Below are 20,217 nucleotides of genomic sequence, written 5' to 3'. Positions count from 1 at the left end.
TTTTATTTCCACAAGGCTTGCTAACCTGGGAGGGTAGGGGCAAGGCTGCTGGTGTCTGCCTTTCCAGTTACAAGGGGAGAGTGTACTTAAGAGCTGAGGAGGAGAAGGCGAAGTTCACAGATGGGAAGAGAGCCGTGATCATAACGAGGTTCCTTAGCTCCTCACTTAAGTGACTCAGGGAATTCTCTCTGCACTCCAAGTTAGTTTAAGTTGTGCTTCTACCACTTACAGTCGAGTCTGAGACAATATAGGTGGGTTTATTTTCTCCATTTTACAAGAGCTAAATCAAGGCTCAGAGTGGTTAAGAGACTGGAGGCTCACACAAGTGGTAGCTGGCAAAGCAGGTTGGCCTGTCTCAGAAGCTGCTGGAGTAAGTGTGACCCAGTATCATAACACTGCCCTGGATATACCTTGCTTGAAAAACACCTGGTTTTATCATCAAGGCTTATAGCCTATTCCAAAGAATCAGTCACCTCAGGGTGAACAGGACACCTTCCTCTGCTTTCCCATTATTCTCTTGACTTACTTCATAGTCATACTTTACTTTCTTTCTAAGTAGCGCTAAGTCGCTTCAGTTGTGTCTGACTCTTTGCAACCCTGTGGACTATAGCCCGCCAGGCAGCTCTGTCCATGGAATTTTTCAGGCAAGAATACTGGAGTGGGTTGTCATTTCCTCCTCTAGGGAATATTGCCAACCCAGGAATCGAACTTGAGTCTGTTACGTGTCCTGCATTGGCAGGCAGGTTCTTTACCACTAACGCCGCCTGGGAAGTCCTGTTTTCTTTCCTATGTTTTCACTAAATATAGTAAAATTATTAACATATGGATATGAGAGTTGGACTATAAAGAAGGCTGAGTGCTGAAGAATTGAGGCTTTTGAACTGTGGTGCTGGATAAGACTTTTGAGAGTCCCTTGGACTGTAAGGAGATCAAACCAGTCAGTCCTAAAGGAAATCAACCCTGAATATTCTTTGGCAAGACTGATGTTGAAGTTGAAGCTCCAGTACTTTGGCCACCTGATGCAAACAGCTGACTCATTGGAAAAGATCCTGATGCTAGGAAAAATTGAGGGCAGGAGGAGAAGGGGGCAGCAGAAGATGAGGTGGTTGGATGGCATCATTGACTCAATACATATGAGTTTGGGCAAGCTCTGGGAGATAGTGAAGGACAGGGAAGCATGGCATGATGCAGCCCATGGGTTCACAAAGAGTGATACATGACTGAGCAACAACAATTGATGCATGAACATTGTAGAAGTTACAGAGAATCACAAAGAAGTCAATAAATTTACTCCTAACCATGCCACCTAGAAGAAATCAGTATTAAAATGGTGTGCTGTTTTCTCTCCATGCAAAGGTTTCACCTCATTCATCTGTGCCTGGAGAACAGATAAAATTGGCTCACACCATCACTCCATGGCTTATAAAGTCCCATGTCCTGGATGTGAGTCCAGGTTCTGTCCTCTACTAGGTCTGTGATCTTGAGCAGGTCACTGAAGCTCCTAGAGCCATTTTCTGATCTGTACTTATAAAGGGTGGTACAAATAACATAATTGTGGTTTCTACAAAAATTTTTTTCTTTCTACTCACAAAAAGCTTTTACAAAAATTTCTCTGTGGCATCCCAGTGTATAAAATAGAGAAAGAGGAGCCCCTTGGTTGAGTGCAGAGCCACCTCTAACTCCATGTGGTCTATGCTGAGCCTTCAGGTGAACTGCGGGGCACAGGGAGCTATTTAAAGCCCATGGTCTATTATTAGATCATTTCCAAAGTGCTTTCATCTAAGAAACTGGAGGAAAAATGGCCAAGGAAACTTTACAGGGCTGGAATCAGAGAGAGGATAGGCTAAGTGGCAAAGAAAAACTCACCACATTCTCTCCTGTGATACTAAATTAACAATAACCCTACGCAGAATCCGTTTTGAGAAGAAGATGGTGCTGAGGAGAGTGAAGTTCTCCTTCTGGAGTTTACTTGGCCATTGCTGGTCAGGTCCTTCTTATGAGGACCCCCCGCCCCTTTCTCCAACTGCATGTCTAGAAGGGAGGGGACAAGCCAAGGTCTGAGACCACCAACCCTATCTACGTAGATGCCCAAAGACACTCCCCTTGGTCCTTGGAGTCATTCAGACGTATCTGTTGAGTACTTGTTCTTTGCCAGATGTGTGGCAGGTGCGGTGGACAAAACCAGCCAGTACCCTGTTCTCACCTTCTTCTCTCAGAACTTGCTGCCTCGCTGGGGAGTTAAATGTAAACCATCCTATTATCTAATTTTACAATCTGGCATGTTAATGTAAAATTGCCCTCTTTGTATGTGATGGATAGATCCAGTCTGGGAGATCAGGAAGACTATGATCACATTTCAGCTATGATCTGAAGTTAACAAGCATTCCATGCCAAGGAAGAACGTTGTGCAAAAGCCCTGTGGTGGGCAAGGGATTAGTATCCTCCCAGGACTGAAAGAAATCCAGCATTTTCTGGTGTGCAAGATAAGCCTGAGATGGGAGACAGGGACCAGGACAAGCAAGTTCACGTGGGCCGTGCCAACAATTTTTTTTTTTTAATCCCGGAAACCATGGAAAGCCAGAGGCTGTGGCACCTGCCCATTTGAGAGATTATGGAAATTGTTTCCAGGAAAGGGCCTATAGAGATGGAGAAAGGCAGATGCATCTGAGAACTTTTGGATAGGAAAATAAAGACTTGGTAGTATATATGTTATAGTAGAGTGTATTCGTTTTCTATTGCTGCTATAACAAATTACCACACACTTAAGGCTTAAAAGAATAGCAATTTGTTCTATTTCAGTCCCGATGTCCAGAAGTAGAAATAAGTCTCAAAGGGCTAGAAATCAAAGTCTTGGCAGGGCTGGTTCTTGGAGGATCCAGGAGAGAATCTGTTTCTTTCCTCTTCTATATTCTAGTGACTGCTGGCTCTTTTGGCTTGTAGCTGCATCAGTCCAATCTCAGCTTCCATCATCACATGACCCTGTCCTCTTCTGTTACCACGTCTCCCTCTGCCTCCCTCTTGTAAGGACTCTTGTGATTACATTTAGGGCTCACCTTGATAATCCAGGATGATCTCTGCGTCTTGAGGCTGAAGATACTTAAGATTCTTTCATCACATCTTCAATATCCCTTTGCCAGGAAGGTAACACAGGTTCACCGTTTCCAGGGACATCTTTGGGGACTATCATTCAGTCTATCTTATGAGGCAGGGAAGAGAAGAGAAGAGATCATGGGTGTTCTAGCTTTTGAATTGGATAGATGGTGCTGAGATGGAGTTGGGGTCCAAGATGTTTTGGTCGCACTGAGTTTCAGGTGCCTTTGAGACATCCAAGGTCTGCTGTCCATCAGGCAGTTTGGAAACACAGATCTGGAGTCTAGAAGAAAGGTTGGGGCTAGAGACACAGATTTGAGACGGAAGACAGTAGACTAATGCTGTGGTAGAAATATAGCAGAGTGTGAATAATGTGGCATGAATGAGCTTGTATATGAAATAAGAGAGCCCAAGATCAAGGCTTGAAGACCTCTTAGAGGAGAATATTGAAGTAATGGCAGTTTTCAGGGAGAATCAGAGAGATAGGAGGAAAACCAGTAAATTTCTGAGTCAGAAGGCAGGAGGAGATGATTTCAAGGAGAAGGGACTGATCGACTCTGTCTACAATGTCTGAAGGCTCAAGTAAGTTGAGAGTTGAAAATGTCCATGAAACTTATCACATGAACTTCTATGTCAGAATGGGAGCAGAGGACACCTTAGGTTGGAGCAGGTTGAGGGAGTTAGTGGATGGGAAGAAACCAGAGAGCAAGTATAGAAAATTCTTCTATATTCATGTATGTCTTTCTCTCTGTGTATATATTATATATTCACAGTCAGCTTTCAGATCACTTGTCAGCCATTGCTTCTTCAGGGGAGGTCTTCCTGACCAGTCGACCCTCACTTTTGTTAAGTCCTCCTAGCCCTGTTTCTCTGTGGCCCTGATTGAAAGCTCGGGAAATCTGTTTTTTTTTTTTCCCTCCATGTGATTATTTTATCTACATCATTCGTCCTTACTGCTTATGTAAACTCCTTGAAAGTAGGTTCTGGATCCACTATTGTTCCCCATTGTATTCTGAGAACATAGTCCAAAGCTGGCATATAGTATGTACTTGAGTGAGTTTACTGAATGAAAAAAAAAAAAAAAAGATCCAATAAAAGCTATAACTGTGAAATCAGAGATGGAAGCAGTTTTGCTTTCTAGAAGGAAGCTTACTATATTTAAAAGTGCACAGACTGAATTCAAAAGCCCAGAGTTTTAAATCCAGAAACTTCTGTCTTTCAGTCCTGTGGTTTTGGCAGAATCAGATTAGCTGATGTTTGGAGCCTCGGTTTTCCCAGCACTATGATGGAATGATGGCTTTAATGTAGATTATACCATCCACCTGATTGAGGCTGGTATGCATTTTTTCTTCCCAGAGCCCTTCTGCCTTGTCCAGAACTGACAATCAGACATGTAAAGCGATTGGCATCCATGGAGTTTTCAGAAGTGATACTTTGGGAAACTAGAAATGATAACAGTATGAAGGAGAGCCTGGAGTACAGTAACTATTTAAGAAATCCTGCCCCTTAGTCATGTTGGTTTGCATTTTGTCCTTAGCAAGTTGTGGCTGGGCCCTCGTTGATGCACGAGGAATGATGTGCTAATTAGAGGAGGTGCCATGGTGGATGCTGGCCCCTGCTAATGTTGATGAGGGCCCATGGTGTCTGGGCAGAGAGAAGGGGGTTGGGAGGACTGGATCCTCCTCACAGGGGCTTAGCCTTCCTCTTTCCTGATGCCATTCCAGCTGGGCACCTGGCAAAGGAAACTGAAGGCTTTTCCCACTGTGCCCACACCTTTGAGGTCACATGCAGAGATGAGCTGCCTGCTGGAAAGCTGCAGTGACTCTGGTTTATTAATTTGTGCCCCTATAATTAAACAGTCGTATTAATTAGCATTTCTGCTCATGTTTCTTCCTTCTTCATGTTAGAGTTGAAGCTCAGAGTAATTATTTATATGATTTCTCAATTTGTTTTGGTTTCTGTTTTCCCAAAGTGATACTTCTGCAAAATTCATACATAGCACTTATTTCGCATGTCTGATTGTCATTTCTTGACAAGGCAGGATTGCTCTGGGAGCAAAATTTATCAAATGCTGTCTGTGTTATGGACAGTAGGTAATTCAGAGCACCCATTATTTCGGATGCATTTTCAAGGAAATTTGCAATCTCTGTACACACTGCCAGCAGTTCTTGGATGTTTTATTGTGTGTGTGTTATATGTTGTGCATATGGGAGCATGTAAAACTTTTTTGTGAGGCAATTATTTCTTGGTTTGGTATCATCACAATGAACCACCATTTTGTTTTTCAAGTACTGGGTGAGAATAATGGATATAACCTGCATAGCACGGAGGGAGTCAAGTGTTTTATGGCTTGGTTTAGGGATCTCCTTTTTGCCAAATATTTCGTTTCATGGTTGATGGGAATATTCCTTCCACGGGCATTTATGGGACCTGTTGAAACAGCTGCTGTCACTCGAGGTGAGGCAGCCTCTAATCCCTATTTCTGAAGCATTTATTACTGACCCCCACACCCCCCCCACCCCCACCCCCCCTGCCCAGGAAAGATAAGGTCAAGGTGATTAATGGGTCAACACATGAAACCCTGAACACACAGGCAGACAGTGGAATACAGTGCCTCATCATACTGAAAGATGCAGTCACAGGAGACCCATAGGTAGGCAGTTGGTAAGGAAAAGAAGACAGAGGAAAGGAATCAGTGAGGAGAGGAAGGGAGTGAGCATTCGTGGTGGCCCTGGTTTGCACTGGACACTTTGGGGACATATTCTCTTTCTAGTTACAGAGCCCCAGCAGCTTTGGCATTTAGTCCTGTCCCGAAGCCCCATTTTATAGATGTGAAAGTAGAGGCTCCGGTGAGGATTGAGTGACTCCTCCAGGACTGTCTGCTGGAAGGTGTCACAGGAAGGATCAACCCCCTGCCTGATTGCACAGCCCATCCCCCTCCTGTCTCCCATGCAGCGACACCCAATGCTAATTAGCCAGGGCTTTGTATAGCATGAAAGAATCTACCAGCAACTCACAATCCCCAGACTGTCTACTGTCTGACAGGCTTTCTGCTCTCAGGATGCACAATGCTCAGTGCGTGTAGGGAGCGCGTGACTAGGGAGTCAGAACCAAGTCCTCAGCAACCTTTAAGGTCACAGTGATACTATGAGCTCTATGTGCCAAGCTTGTTCAAAACCTTCTACGTTTGTGATCTCATTCGATCTGCACAACCGCTGCTAGAATAGGTGCTTCTCTTTATCCCCAGATTATAGGTGAAGAAGCTGAGGCGTGGAATGGTGAATGGAGAAGTGCGAGAAGCGGGTGTGGTTGCTGCTGTCATCCTAGGCCTGGACTGGAGGTGGCCGGCAGGCACTGGGGGCTGGTCCAGCTGGGAGTGCAGATGGAGCTGCCAGGCAGATGGAGTGTCCACGACAAGCTCTGGGCCCTGTGCCACACCTGGCCTGAGGGCTCCATGTGGGAGGCTGAATGATGCTGTGGGGATACAGGCCCATTCTCGTAGAACTGAGGCATGAGCAGGGGGTAACTGAAGCCCAGACAGGAAGCACTGAGCTCTGAGTCCAGCAGCAGGACGGTCAATGGAAAATAAAGGAAAGAGCATGGGCTTTGGATTCTGGCCAAACTTGGTTCTCATCTTGGGTGCCTCACTTACTTAATGTGTGACTTTGAACAAGACACTTAATCCCTTGAGCCTAATGTTTCTTCTATCAAATATGGGCAATAGGACTTGCAGGGTAGAAATGAAAATTACATAAGACGTTGCCCAGAAAGAACTGTAGTCAGTGCTTAGTACAGGATGGGCATGCCATAAACATTTGAGGAAGGATGAAAAGGAAAGAACCCAAGTGAGGAAATCATGGGCTTCTTCATGGAGGAGGTGGCATTTGAATTGGGCCTTAAAGAATGAACAGGGATGATCCGGGTATTCCCCGGTGGCTTGGCAGTAAAACATCTGCCTGTGATTCAGGAGGCTCAAGTTCAATCCCGGGGTGGGGTGGGGAAGATCCCTTGGAGGAGGGCCTGGCAACCCACTCCAGTGTTCTTGCCTAGAGAATGCCATGGACAAAGGAGGCTGGCAGGCTCTAGTCCATAGGGTTGTGAAGAGTCAGACACAACTGAAGCAACTTAGCACACACACATGCACGCAGGATGATCTGACTTTTACGTGAACAAAGGCCAGAGATGAGTCCAGGATGGGCTTGCTGTAGGTACCTGCCGGGGCAGGCAGAGTAGCCCAGGAAACTCAATGAGGCTCCAGGAGGTCTTGAGGGCATGAGGAGCAGTGTTCCCCATGAGGTCCCTACCGTGGTCATTGACCTGGTTAACATTGATTGAGAACCTGCTATGAGCCAGACCCTGTGCCTGGTGGGCACACATATTATACCCACCTCCCTGTAACAAGAGACTCACTTTTGGAGTTGGTTGTCCAACTCACTCAGGTTGGATAACAACTCAGCTTGACTAGTGAGGCAAGTTAGGGGTCCAGGCCTTTTCATCATATTGTCCCTTGCATCTTGCATCACCCCTTCCCTCCTTGTGAAGATGAGCCCCCAGGGTTGTATGCATTACTGTAGCCACTGCCCAGCTCCAAGAATCTAGGGGTTCAGCCCTTACCTGAACCGAGCTTCCCAATGAAGACATACCCCACTCAAGAAGGCCGTGCTTCGTGGCACCTCTGGCACAAACATTCCGAATTCTAGTCGTGGAAATAATTTAGAAGACGGAGATGAAGGTTATCATTTATTTAGGGGGCTTTATCAACAGAGGCCCTCTCTGACTTTAATAAGTGAAATGTATTGCAGAGAACGGGGATCACTGAGGCATGAGACACTGTGTCTGCCCACGGAGGGCTTTGAATAATTTACATCCCGGAAAGATATTTTATGACAGTGCTTATAATCTTCTTATTGGTTCAAAATCAACATTTACAGCACACGTCTTTGAACTGATGCAGCCGATAAGCTTATCTCTTTATTATGTGACACGAATCAGTCTGCTCAGGGAAGGGCGGTTTTGGGGAAATTGATTTCTCTTTGGATCTCAATATTTTTCTTTTCTCCCCAAACAGCTGATAAATAATAGAGGTCAGCTTATTAATATTTCATTTTAATTAATATATTAGTAGAGGGAGCTCTTTTAATTCAAAGGGGCATGGCAAGGAGGCTTTGCAAAGGTGATTCATCTGGAAGCTGTATCTCTGATTAGACCTGGCTCCAGAGAGGTGCCCGCCCTCATCCGTCTTGACCTCCCAGCATGGGAGGGAGAGGTGCAGTCAGGGAGCCGAAGAGGGCTGCAGCTTTTTCAACAGGAGCCTCTTTCCAGTGATTGGCTGAGTCTGATCAGTCCAGAAGAGGAATCCTGAGGCACTAGGCACCTGGCAGACAATACATAGAATGTTTTACTCACATGGTTCTGCAGTGTGTGGGGCCTGCTGATGAAAGGGCAGGGAAGGAGGTGGATTATGGCACCTAAAAGTCCAGAAAGCTGTCTGTCTTTCTGTCTGGGCATGCACATATGCATCTCTCACTTGCAAGGTGAACGCAACCAGTGCCAGCCTGAAGGCAACCTTATTTAAAACATTTCATTTTTATTTATTTGGCTGTGCCAGTTCTTAGTTGCAGCATGTGGACTCTTACTTGTGGCATGTGGGATCTGGTTCTCTGACCAGGGATCGAACCCAAGCTGCCTGCATTGGAGACTGGAGTCTTAGCCTGGACTAAGTCCCGTAAAGGCAGCTTTAGAGTTCCATACCAATGGCCAGATGGTACCTCTGTGTTTCATTTGGGAAAATTAATCCCTTGCTCTGAGCCTCTGTCTTCCCCTTCACAGACTGGGATAATGGGTGTTCATCTGACAAGGCTGTACTGAGAGTTAAGTGTGGTCATTTATTTAAACACAGCTCTATTCTGAGTAGAACTTATTCTTATGATTCTAAACTGAGAGGTCCCAGTGCCCAAGGAAAGAATTGTTCCACCAGGAAACACAGCTTGATTTTAGGAAAAAGACAGCTAAAACATCTCTTGGACTTTGGGGTTCCTTGTGCTGCTAAACCAGCAGGCAAAGTAGGAGGTCACTGAACTGACCCTAGGAAAGTGACCTCAGTTGCCATGGCCAGTTGGGTTGCTGCTACAGCACAGGAGGTGGGCAGGGAGTTTATGCTTGGAACCCAGGGGGTTTGCTGGGGCACCTCCCAGTACTCCCTATCCCAAAGTCCTGACCAGCCTGACTGTGGCAACCCAGTCAGAACCAGACCACCAAGGACTCTGACCTCAAAGAAATGAGGCTTGGTTCACCTTCAAGGTAAAGAGCCCTCCCCAGCCGAGGGTCAGGGGGAGGTGGGATGGGTGGTAGATAAAGAACCTGTGACTCCAGACTGGAGCCTGATGGCCAAGGACTCAGGTGAGAGGATGGTCCAGTTGACTTTACCCTGCAGTGACTCAGTAGCTGATGGGACTTCCATGAACTGTGTTTTGGTTTGGGGACTACTTCTCACCAAGACAGTAGTGGATGCCCCTGGCTTTCTGGCTTGGGAGACTGATCTTTCTGGAACATCATTTTACCCTGTTGCCCTCTGGCTTCCTATCAATTTTGGTCAATGGTGGGATCAGAGAGGAGGTGGGGGATGGGAGGAGAGCAAGCTCCCTGCCCATGTGAGCCTAAGAACTGACTGCGTCTATTGACATAAAGTCACGGAACCCTTTGCAACACAGCCCGTTCTGTCCAGTTCTAGCTCTGAGTTTTGGGAACATCCCTTCCCTCCCTCCCCATGGTCACAAGCCCTGGGGTCCTGCCTTGAGCATCTCTGGTGTCTTTCCCTACACCTATGTGAACAGGTGCTTTATCCAAGTCTCCCTCACAACCTGTTAGAGTGTGTCACCATCCTTTTACCCTGGTAGACCCCAGTGAACGCAGGTAGCAGCCGTGCAGATATGGGCTGTGGTCTGGATGGGCTGAGTTTGGACAGGCGGACAGGGGATTAGAGGCTGTAGTGGAAAGTTAGGAGACCGGGTGAATGCTGAGTTCCCCCAGGTGGGCTGTTTAGCCTCTCTTGGCCTCTGTTAACTTCAATATGTAATGATAACAACCAGTAATTATTATTATCATTGAAGAATAAAATTATATATATTGTACATGTTATATTACATCATTATATTATACTATTATATCATGTGATGCATACAGTTATTAAATAATTATAACTGTATAATTATAATAACTAGGAATAATAATAATGTCTCCACAACAGGATGAAATGAATTTCAAGATGGAAGGAGACTAAATAAAGACCTGGCATGTGATAAGTTCTCAGTGAAGCTGTTTGTTGCCTCTCCAAGGCACACAGTAGGCTTTCAACTGATGTTAGATAAACCTGAATGAGAGAGAGAAAGTGTGTGTGTGGAAGTGGGTATGGGCCCAGGGGGTGGATGAGGGTTGTGCTGGACAAGAGACAGGTCTGCCTGCAGAGGTCCTTGAATCTGTACGGAGATTTCAATCCAGGGAACATTCAGAAGCATGTCTGTTTGGGTGAGGGGGATGAGATCAGAGAAGGCCTCCAATACCAGGGTCGTTCTGTGAAGTCAAGGCGGGGCCTGGAAGTGCTCGGCAAAGACTTCTCTGAGGAAGGGAAATTGTCTGGGCCAGACTGGAGGCAGGGAGGCCAGAAGGGGAGGAAGGTGTGGCTCGTGGAGGATAAGGACCAGGAACAGACACTGTGCCCCGTATGATGATCTGGGCCTCCAGCCCTCTGGCCTCCACCTCCTTGGGCCTCCCCTGAGAAGTCAGTGTCCATTCAGGCCTGAAGCTCCCCTACACTGGACTGGAGGCCCGCTAGGAGGCATGACCTCTCCCGAGCTGATCCACAATTCGGAAGCACGTTTGTATTTCAAAATGAACACAGCACACAGGTTTATAAGAGGAATCTGGGACCAGGAGTATAAATTAGAAATTGATGCTACAGAGTCAGGCATAGTCCCACTGTCCCAGGAAGGTGGACTTGGGGGTCTTTTTGCTTATTCTTTGAGCAGATATTGGCTTCTTCCTTCTCTGTGCTGAGCACTGGGCAGGAAGGAAGGCTGGGAGCAAAGATGGACACAGGCTTCGGTGGCTGTCCTTGAGGAGGTGTTTGCTCCATGTAATTAAGGACAGCGGATCGCTGAGAGCTCTTTCCTCACTTTTCAATCACAAACATTCCATTAGTCACACTGCCTTGGAAGTCCTTTGACAGCCTCGTGGGTAGAATGGGCGCTGACTGGCACGGTGCAGAAAATTCCTGCTGTAGGCTGACGGCGTGGACAGTTTTGGATGGAAAGGAGCTGTATGCCCCGAGTGAGAGGTTGGGCAAAGACAGAAATGGCCAGAGGGTTAGTTTAGGGTGAGGCAAGCGAGGCAGGCTTGTGCCAGTGCAGGAGCAGAGCTGATCTTTATTTAAAACTGTGATAGTTTGTCTGTCATGGATCTCTTGGCATGAACTTCGATCTCAAGAAATACCACATTAAGATATTCTTTACCTTGATTACCGAATGTTCTGGCCCCTTTAAAGTTTGCACCCGAGCCTGGTGCCTCACTGCCCTCGCCCTAGTTCTGGCTTTGCGTGCACTTACTTTCTTTACTCTTCATCCCTGAAACCTGGCAGAGATCAGGCCCTCCCGGAAGCTGCAGCATGTTATTCCTCCAGCTTCATAAAATTCCAGACCACATTTCTGGGCACCTTCGTCAAAGAAGCGCCAAGATATGTGAGGGTCTCTCTACAAGACCGAGTGCCAGGGCTCCTTGAAGGCAGTGTGGCTAGTCCGTCTCCACCTACGAACTCACCTGTGGCTTTTGAGAAATCCCTTAAGCAATCTGGTCTCCACTTCTCCATTGGCAAAATAAGGGGATGGGACAGATGTTCTTACCTGAGGCTCAGTCTTCTGTATTGCTCTGCATTCCCTGCTGGACCGTTGGGGAGAGACCATGGCAGGCACATCCCCAGGCCAGCCCCTCTTGAGAGTCATGGACTGAGAAAAAGTCAGTATGAAAAACCGTTGGTGTTTCAAACAAAAGTGCTGAAGTGATGTTCTCTGGGTGTGAGCAAGGGAGGGAATGTTTATTGGTCTCTCAAACTTCTTCTGAGAGCATACGACTTGTGCTAGCTGTTGAGGGAAGCACAGAGGGGGTTTAGGGAGAGCTCGCACCTGCCCTGGGCTGGTGGGCAGAGTCTTGGGGATGGATTGATGTCCGGAGTGAGAGGGAGAGGATGACACAGGCTAAATGGTGTGTGGAAAGTAAGTCCAGACATGTATTTTAAGGACAATCTGGCGAAGATTCTTGGAAATGGGGAGTCTTGAAGGATGTGCTTCTAATGCTGGCGAATGCTGTGAACCCAAAGAGGAGCCTGGGCCATTGGTCAGGGTCTCTGAAGAAAGCAGATGGAAGGAAGCAGATGGTGCCCGCAAATGGAAAAATCAATCAGTCAATAAGTGGACTAGTTATAGCAGTTCAGGGATGGTTAAGGGAAAATCAGCAAGGGACAGGGAAGCACTTTGGGACAGCATTGGAGAGCCTTTACCATCCCGGACCTGAACGAGAAGGGGAAAGGATGCTCCAGGACCTAGAAGCAGCTGTCAGTGTAGATGAAGGCCAGGACAGGAGCCGAGGCTTTCAGGACCAGAGCAGCTGGGGTCAGAGTTGGGAGTCAGCCTCCCTCCACTCTCTTCCTCACTCCCATCTCTTGTCGGCATTTCCCACGGGATGGACCTTGAGTGATATCGTTTGGACAGGGCAGTGTCCCGGGGCCCAGACCAGGGTGGAGAGGGAGTCTGGAGGTAGCTCACTGGGCTGGATGGTGGGGTAATCAAGTGAAACTTTTTCTGTGCCCATGATTGCGTGGTTAAAGGGTGGAGGAGGAGGGTGAGCCTTCACACCCTTGCTCACTTACTGCTCACAACACCCAGCTGGGAGCGCTCATTACCTCTGTTTTTCAAGCGAGGATTGACAGTTGTCTCAGCCAGCTGCAAGTCCGCGAGTGTTTTTAGTGGGGGTGGGGAGGGGAGTTTGACCTTCTCCTGGGGCCCCTGCAGGGGGATTTGGTTCTGCCGCTGTGCTGTGATCTCAAGGCTCTGTCATGGTAAGAAGCTGTTTGATGATTCCTGGTTGAGATGAAAACATCTCCCTGAAGGCACGGCTCAAGGAAGGAGCCAGGCAGAGGGAGAAGACACTGCACACATGAGATGAGGGCATTAACATGGGTCCTGCCAGTGGCAGGGGTGTCAGCCATGCTCTGTGAGGCTGGCCAGATCCTGATGGAGCTCGGGGCCCCCGAGAGGGGAAGATGGGGGCAGATCTTCAAACTGGGGCTCCACAGATCTTCAAACCTACTTTCCTGCCTGCACGCCTTCAACCAAGCAGGCTTTCTGAATGCTGATGAGATGCCAGGTCTGGCTGGCAGCTGAGGCTTATCTAGTGAATGAAAACATCTCAACATCTCCTTGTCATCATCATCTGTCTTCTCTTCACAACTAGTGCTGACTGAGCTTTGCTAGGTTTTGGGCTTTGCATTCAGTCCTACAAGTCAGTTGATGCATTTAATCCTTGCAACAACATAGCGGGGCTGGGTGTTCATGCCTTTCTGCTCAGAGAGACCCAGGCACTGAGGGGCTTGCACTGGAGTGAGAGATACTGACCAGGGAACCATCAGGATCAGGGCCACCATCACAGAATCGTACGCAGACCTTCCCGTCTGCTGTGTGTCTTTGGTCAGGTTTCTTTTGCCATGGTTCCCATCATAGAAGCCTCCTTGTGAGGCTGTTTGGAGGGTGAACACGCTGGCCTAGTGCCTGGCACGTAGTGTGGCTGGACAGATGTCAGCTGTTACATTGTTGCTTCTCTGACTGCCCTTGTCACAGCTTCTTTTGGTCCTTAATCTTCCTCTGTGCTTCCTCTCTGTTTTCTCTGTATGCTTTCCCAGCCCAAGGGCCTCCTCCATTGGCTTGGGGGTTCCCCCAAGTACAAGGTCTTGAGATTTCCCAGTTATGTTGCCCAGTTAAGTATGCATTATGCTTGCATTTTTCCTCACTTGTCCCTTTGGATTCGAGATGAGACCCCAAGTATAGGATGGAGCAATGCATGTGCTCTTCCATTTACGCCGGGGAGCAGCCTCCCTTCTGCTTTCCTTTCCTGATACGCGTTGTGCAAGGGCCTGGGAGAACTATCAACCCCTCTTGCTGGCCCTGCTCTTCCACTGGGTCTTTCTGAGGGGGCCCCACCCCTCAACCCTTTGTCTCTACTGCAAGTCATTGAGCTTCCCTGGGGTTTCCGCCTGAGGCTAAGCAGGTGGACTTGGTCCCCTGGTGGGGGCTGGCCTTTGGATAAAGTTCCAAACGCAGGGTATAGGCTCCTGAGACTGGAGCAGAGGCTGGGAGGTAAGGGGAGTAGACTATGAATGAAAAGAACAAGAGGCAGGACCCTGAGGGTGAAGGAACTGCCCAGAGAGCCAGTGGAAGGTGATGGAGGCTGTATGGCCTGTCCTGATTGGCCTGGGGCATCCTGATTGGCTTGGGGTGTCCTGATTGGCTTAGGGCAGGGGTGGGACCAGCTAGGATATCCATCTGCCTGCCCTGCTGTGCATGCGATGGCACTGGCGAGAGAAGATTGGGAAGAATCAGGGCACGTGACAGCATGTAACGAAGCTGTCAACCTGGGGCAGAGACATTTTTATTAGCTTGTGCATGTACAGATGTAGCAATTTTTAGAACGGGAGAACAGTGACAGGTGCCCTGGAGCTGCCAAGGCTCCTGCAGGCCTGAGCGATACATTCTGTATCTCAGGCTCTGAGTGAAAGTGGGGAATCTTGCCCCCTCTACCCATGATGGGGTCCGGTGTCTGAGGGAAAAAGCAGCAGGCCTCTATTGCTCCGGTGCAGAGGTTCTCACGTTCTGGCATACCAGACTCACCTGGAGGGCTTGTTGGGTGGAAAAAACCCAAAAGAACATCCATGGGGATTCTTTTTAGTAAATCTGGAAGGGGGCCCGAGGAGTCATATTTCTAGCAAGTACTCTTGTGCTGCTGAGGCCATTCTTCTGAGGAGCCACAGTTTAAAGAACCACTAGCTGAGAAATCTGTAGGTCATTCCACATGGGGACCATCTGGAGTGTGGCTCCTGTTATCAGTACATTGTCAGAGTTCCCTGGGTGATGCTGCTGTATCAATCCACAAATACCCAGACTGCATCCCCACTCATCAAATCAGCTTCTGAATATGGTTTTGATGACAGAATTGAGAATTATTATCTTAGGCCATAGTGGAGAGGCAAAAAAAAAAAAAAAATCCCAACAAAATACAGCCTACATGATAGATAGAAAACCTCCTAATTATTTGGGTTGACTCATTGAATCAGCCAGCAAATATTTCTTGAACGTGAACCTTGTACCAGGAATTGGGCAGACAGTGGAGACAGAAAAATGCATCAGCTATGGTGGTAAATAATAGGCAACAGATGTCCACCAAGGTGGTGCATGTCGAGGGGAAGCAGGAAAGGTGGTATCAAGGCATGTGTATGTACACGTAACGGCCTTAGGCTCTCTCACTGCTCTCCTCGGGGAGGAACCCAGCTGCCTGCACTTGGCATATGGTTCCTGTACATCATTCACTGGAAGCAGACACATTGGTTCTCAGAGTTTCCTTGCGTGCAGATTCCTCTACCCATACAGCACCGTGAATATAGACTAATTACAAGCAAACTCTCAAAAAGAGTGATTATGTGGCGGCTGATTTACAGCATTCTTTTTTTACTCCTTCCCTGTCTGTGGCTGGGAAATGGAAGAGGCGGCTTTCTCTGTTAAACTTCAATGAGCCCTGGTCCCCTTGCCTGCCTTGGGGAGGGTTGAGATTTCTGTCGACTGGGTGAAGTTTCCCGGTGGTTCCCCTGGGCACCCCCTCAAAGCAGCAGAGAGCAGCCTTAGCACCCAAACTGGGCTGGGAGTGGGTGGAGCTGGAGTATGGGTGGAAGATGGCATTTTTTTTCTCCCTCTAGTGCTGCTTTTCTTAGCAGTAAAAAAAGAACTAAGACAAATGACCCTATTCCAGGTGTTTAGGTGTGTGTATATGTCTGGGTTAAAAAATGTAAAGACTTCAGCGTTAAGAAACCTAACCTTCAAAGTCTCTGTTGTGTCCATTTTGTTGTGTGACCTCAGGCAATTCCCTTCCCCTCTCTGGGTCTCTAATGACAGAATTGGATGAATTGGCTTTAACATCCAAAGGATTATGAACTTGCAAACAGTTGACCCTTGAACAACATGGAGGTTAGGAGTGCAAACCCTCCTCACAGCCAAAAACCTGCCTGTAACTTAGAGTTGACCCTCTGTGTCCATAGTCCCTCCATGTATGCAGATTCAACCAGCTGGGGATTGTGTACCACTAGTGTTACCACTATTGTGGTTCAGTCGTAAGTCGTGTCCAACTCTTTGTGACCCCATGGGATCTTTGTGACCCCATGGGATCTTTGTGACCCCATGGACTGCAGTATGCCAGGCTTCCCTGTCCTTCACTATCTCTTGGAGTTTGCTCAAACTCATGTGCATTGAGTTGGTAATGCCATCCAACCATCTCATCCTCTGTCTCCCTCTTCTCCTTCTACCTTCAATCTTTCCACCATCAGGGTCTTTTCCAATGAATTGGCTGTTCACATCAGGTGGCCAAAGTATTGGAGCTTCAGCATCAGTCCTTCCAATGAATATTCAGGGTTGATTTTCTTTAGGATTGACTGGTTTGATCTCCTTGCAGTCCAAGGGACTCTCAGAAGTCTTCCCCAGTACCATAGTTTAAAAGCATCAATTCTTTGGTGCTCAGCCTTCTTTATGGTCCCACTCTCACATCCATGCATGACTACTGGAAAAACCATAGCTTTGAGTATATGGACCTTTGTCAGCGAAGTGATGTCTCTGCTTTTTAATATGCTGCTGCTGTTGCTAAGTCGCTTCAGTCGTGTCCGACTCTGTGCGACCCCATAGACGGCAGCCCACCAGGCTCCCCCATCCCTGGGATTCTCCAGGCAAGAACACTGAAGGGGGTTGCCATTTCCTTCTCCATGCATGAAAGTGAAAAGTGAAAGCAAAGTCACTCAGTCATGTCCGACTCTTAGCGACCCCATGGACTGCAGCCTACCAAGCTCCTCCATCCATGGGATTTTCCAGGCAATGGTACTAGAGTGGGGTGCCATTGCCTTCTCCGTTTTAATATGCTACTATACTATAATAGTGTTCTATTATAGTTTTTACTGTTGGAAAAGATCCACATATAAATGGACACATGCAGTTCAGAGAGTGTTGTCCAAGGGCCAGTGAACTGTGTTTTAACTTTGAAAACCAGGGTTTGACCCAATTAGAAGCATAGATGGAGACAGAGGGGACCCTAGAGTTTATTCATCAAGTCATTTGTTTTACTGATGGAGCTCCTGAGGGTTAGAAAGTGGAGGAAGGACTTGTTCTTATCAGAAGAATGGGGAAGACAGCATTGTCCACCTAATAGTGTTCTTGTGGGGATTCAGCGAGAGCAGTGGTCTCCAGCAGCCTAGTCTGTAAATCTCTTGAGGGCTGGCCGGAGTAGCCCCCTTTCCCCGTTCTTCATCTTGTTCCTCAGTTTTTAGCACAAGGCTTGGCACACAGTGAGTAGTTACTAATTTCTGGATTAAACAAAAGTGGTCCTGGACTATGGGAAAGCAGCTCTCCCCAGGCCTGGCGAATGGACCACACTGGAGTGCTCCCTTCCGGAGGGCTGCGATCAGTCAGCGGTGGGGCCAGTGCTGTGTTCACGTCTCTCGGAGGTGAGCGCACCTGCTACGGGCACCTGCTGCCTTGTTTTCAAAGGCAGCTTGGGCCCTTTCAGCTCGGAATGAAGGCAGAGAGCCTTTTGCAGCTTCTGTCTGCTTTCAAGTTAATTTCTTTAGGTGGAGTTGTGGTTTTTTTTTTTTTTTTTTTTTACTTTGTATGTACATATTTTAAACGATACTCCAAAAAAACATATCCCTTCGTTAGTGTTCCTGCTGGCCACCCTGAGTTCAGCATTCTTGGGCACGGAGGCTGGGGAAACAGCAGTTTGGTGACAGTGTGTTGACCTCCTGACTCCCCCACATCAGCAGACCCGTATGAAGCCAGATGGACTTCAGAGAGGGTGTAGCATCCCTGTCTCTCCTCACTCACAGCTCGCTCCTTTCAGGGTGTAGGCATGGACTCAAGGAGAACCCAAGAGAAAGAGAGATGTGTGGGCAAGCCTGGGAACTCAGCACTGAGGTACAGGAAGGATGCTAAGGCCCTCCACTTCTGCTTTGCCCTCTGGCAGGGCCACTTGCGAGTCATTTACCTACTTCCCTTCACTGTAAGGACAGTGGGTTTGGGCGCTGTTTCCTCATCTGGAACACTGGTACTGCAGTCATGTTGGAGCAGTGCCCACTTTGCAGGCACTGTGCAGGCTGCTTCCATACTGTGTAGCTTCCTAGCAGTCTCACTGGGTAGCTACTGTGCTCATCTCCAAGACGATGAACATGGAATCCAGAGGACTCAGTCCTTTGTTCAAGGACTTGTGGCTAGTATGCTACAAAGCCAGGATTTTGAGGGTATCAAAGTCCCTGTGGTTCAGACGGTAAAGAATCTGCCGGTAATGCAGGAGACCTGGGTTTGATCCCTGGGTCAGGAAGACCCCCTAGAGAAGGGAAGAACACTCCTGCGTTCTTGCCTAGAGAATTCCATGGACAGAGGAACCCAGCAGGCTACGGTCCATGGGGTCTCAAAGAGTTGGACACGACTGAGTGACTAACACTTTCACTTTTTCACTTTCAAAGTCCTTATGTTTCCCAGGACCCCTTGTTGGTTCCCGCTTCACTTCCCTACAGTATTCTCATGGTAACCAAAGGACCTGCCTTTGCCCTGTGCGCTTGGCGATGGCCTTTTGCCCTCCTGTGTGATGGCTCTTGTCCCCAGCCCCTTCTATTAGACACACGGGTCACCCACCATCCCTGTGTCTGCTGTCAGGGCCCCAGTGACTTCTCCATCCTCCTCTCCCACCTCCCTTCACAGAGCATCTGTTCTGATGGAGCCAGACTCTGCCTGCCCTCCCCCGCCTGCCCCCACCTGGAACTCCTAGCACAATCCTTACCTACCACTGCCTTTCTGGGCAACATGTCCTGACTCTCGAATAGACTGTAATTTTGGTTTTATGTTTTTCACTAAGTTTTTCCATCTGGTTTTAAGTCCCTCTATTCCAGAAGTCCTTAGGGGTCACTTACGTCAGTAGCATCCAGGTCTCTGGTGGGCTTGCTAAAACATAGATTGCTAGGTGCCACCTCCACCGTCTCTGAGTCACTTCACTTGGGGTGAGGACTGAGGGTTATGCATTTCTAACTTGTTTCCAGTTGATGCAGCAGATGCTGCTCTGGGGTTTCCTGTATTTCCTAAGAATCTCTTGGGGCCTTGTTACTGAGAGGGAGTCCATCCATTGCCCACCGATGTTTGAGAAGCTGTGTGTGGGGAGTGCATGTTCTGCCTTTGAGAAGCCTGCAATCTCGGTAGCAGCAATTCTCAAGCTCAAGTACACTTAAGAATTACCAGGGGAGCTATAAAGATACTTGGTGCCTGGGCTCCATCCCAGAGCAGTTTGAATCAAAATCTCTGAAGCGGGGCCTGCTGTTGTTGTGTTTTTTTTTTTTTTTTTTTTTTTTGCATTCCCCAGAGGATCCTGAAGTATAGCCAACCAGGGTTGAGAACCACTGGTCTAGGGAGGTGCAGTCTTGTGAATGGAAAATCCCTCTGCTAGAATCAGCCACATTTTTGAACATAGACCCCAGGGAAGTGGTTGGGCTGAGCTGAAGGGAAGGGCTTGAGTCAGGTGTCAACAACCCTGGGTTAGCTCCTCCTCTGCTTTGTGGCTTCAGGCAAGTGTCTCAGCTTCTCTGATCTGTTTCCTCTGGAGCCCAGTGTTTTGGCAGGTCTGGGGGACCTCTGAGTGGCTTTCCTCCTCCTAGTGATCCTAAGAAGAGCCATGCCATGAGGATGGATCTGTCTTACTGCAGATATTAATAAACTCAAGCACTGGTGCATGCATGCATGCTAAGTCGCTTCAGTTGTGTCTGACTCTGCGACCCTATGGACAGCAGCCCAC

At 48.0% G+C, this 20,217-nt stretch overlaps 1 protein-coding gene and 1 long non-coding RNA gene across 42 annotated transcripts in view; one reads left to right on the top strand and one right to left on the bottom strand.

Annotated features, from left to right (window-relative positions):
• LOC147353366 (uncharacterized) overlaps positions 1 to 20,217 on the top strand; it is a 478,153-nt gene that overhangs the window by 94,490 nt on the left and 363,446 nt on the right. Inside the window, exon 1 of one of the 39 annotated variants that reach the window (XR_015145072.1) lies at positions 13,075 to 13,195. The exons of 37 other annotated variants lie outside the window; for them this stretch is intronic. The gene's annotated coding sequence lies outside the window, so the exon portion shown is untranslated. Of the gene's footprint in view, positions 1 to 13,074; positions 13,196 to 20,217 lie in introns of those variants that run through there. One more of the 39 variants, XR_015145074.1, reaches the window with a different exon arrangement.
• Positions 8,181 to 12,958, bottom strand: LOC147353368 (uncharacterized). 3 transcript variants are annotated; one of them, XR_015145117.1, is made up of 3 exons: positions 12,648 to 12,958; positions 11,985 to 12,221; positions 8,181 to 8,464 (listed from the first exon to the last, which is right to left on the bottom strand). It is a non-coding gene; the product is annotated as an uncharacterized LOC147353368 (long non-coding RNA). The 3 variants fall into 3 exon arrangements; XR_015145116.1 differs by having other exon boundaries at positions 11,985 to 12,668; XR_015145118.1 differs by lacking the exon at positions 8,181 to 8,464 and adding an exon at positions 11,238 to 11,402 and having other exon boundaries at positions 11,985 to 12,668.

Source organism: Bos grunniens, chromosome 18 (assembly GCF_055505025.1).
Source record: "Bos grunniens cultivar Pamir isolate PY7600 chromosome 18, Bosgru_T2T1.0, whole genome shotgun sequence".
Taxonomy (NCBI): domain Eukaryota; kingdom Metazoa; phylum Chordata; class Mammalia; order Artiodactyla; family Bovidae; genus Bos; species Bos grunniens.
The sequence above is the reverse complement of the archived record's forward strand: the minus strand, read 5'-3'. Positions and strand labels throughout refer to the sequence as shown.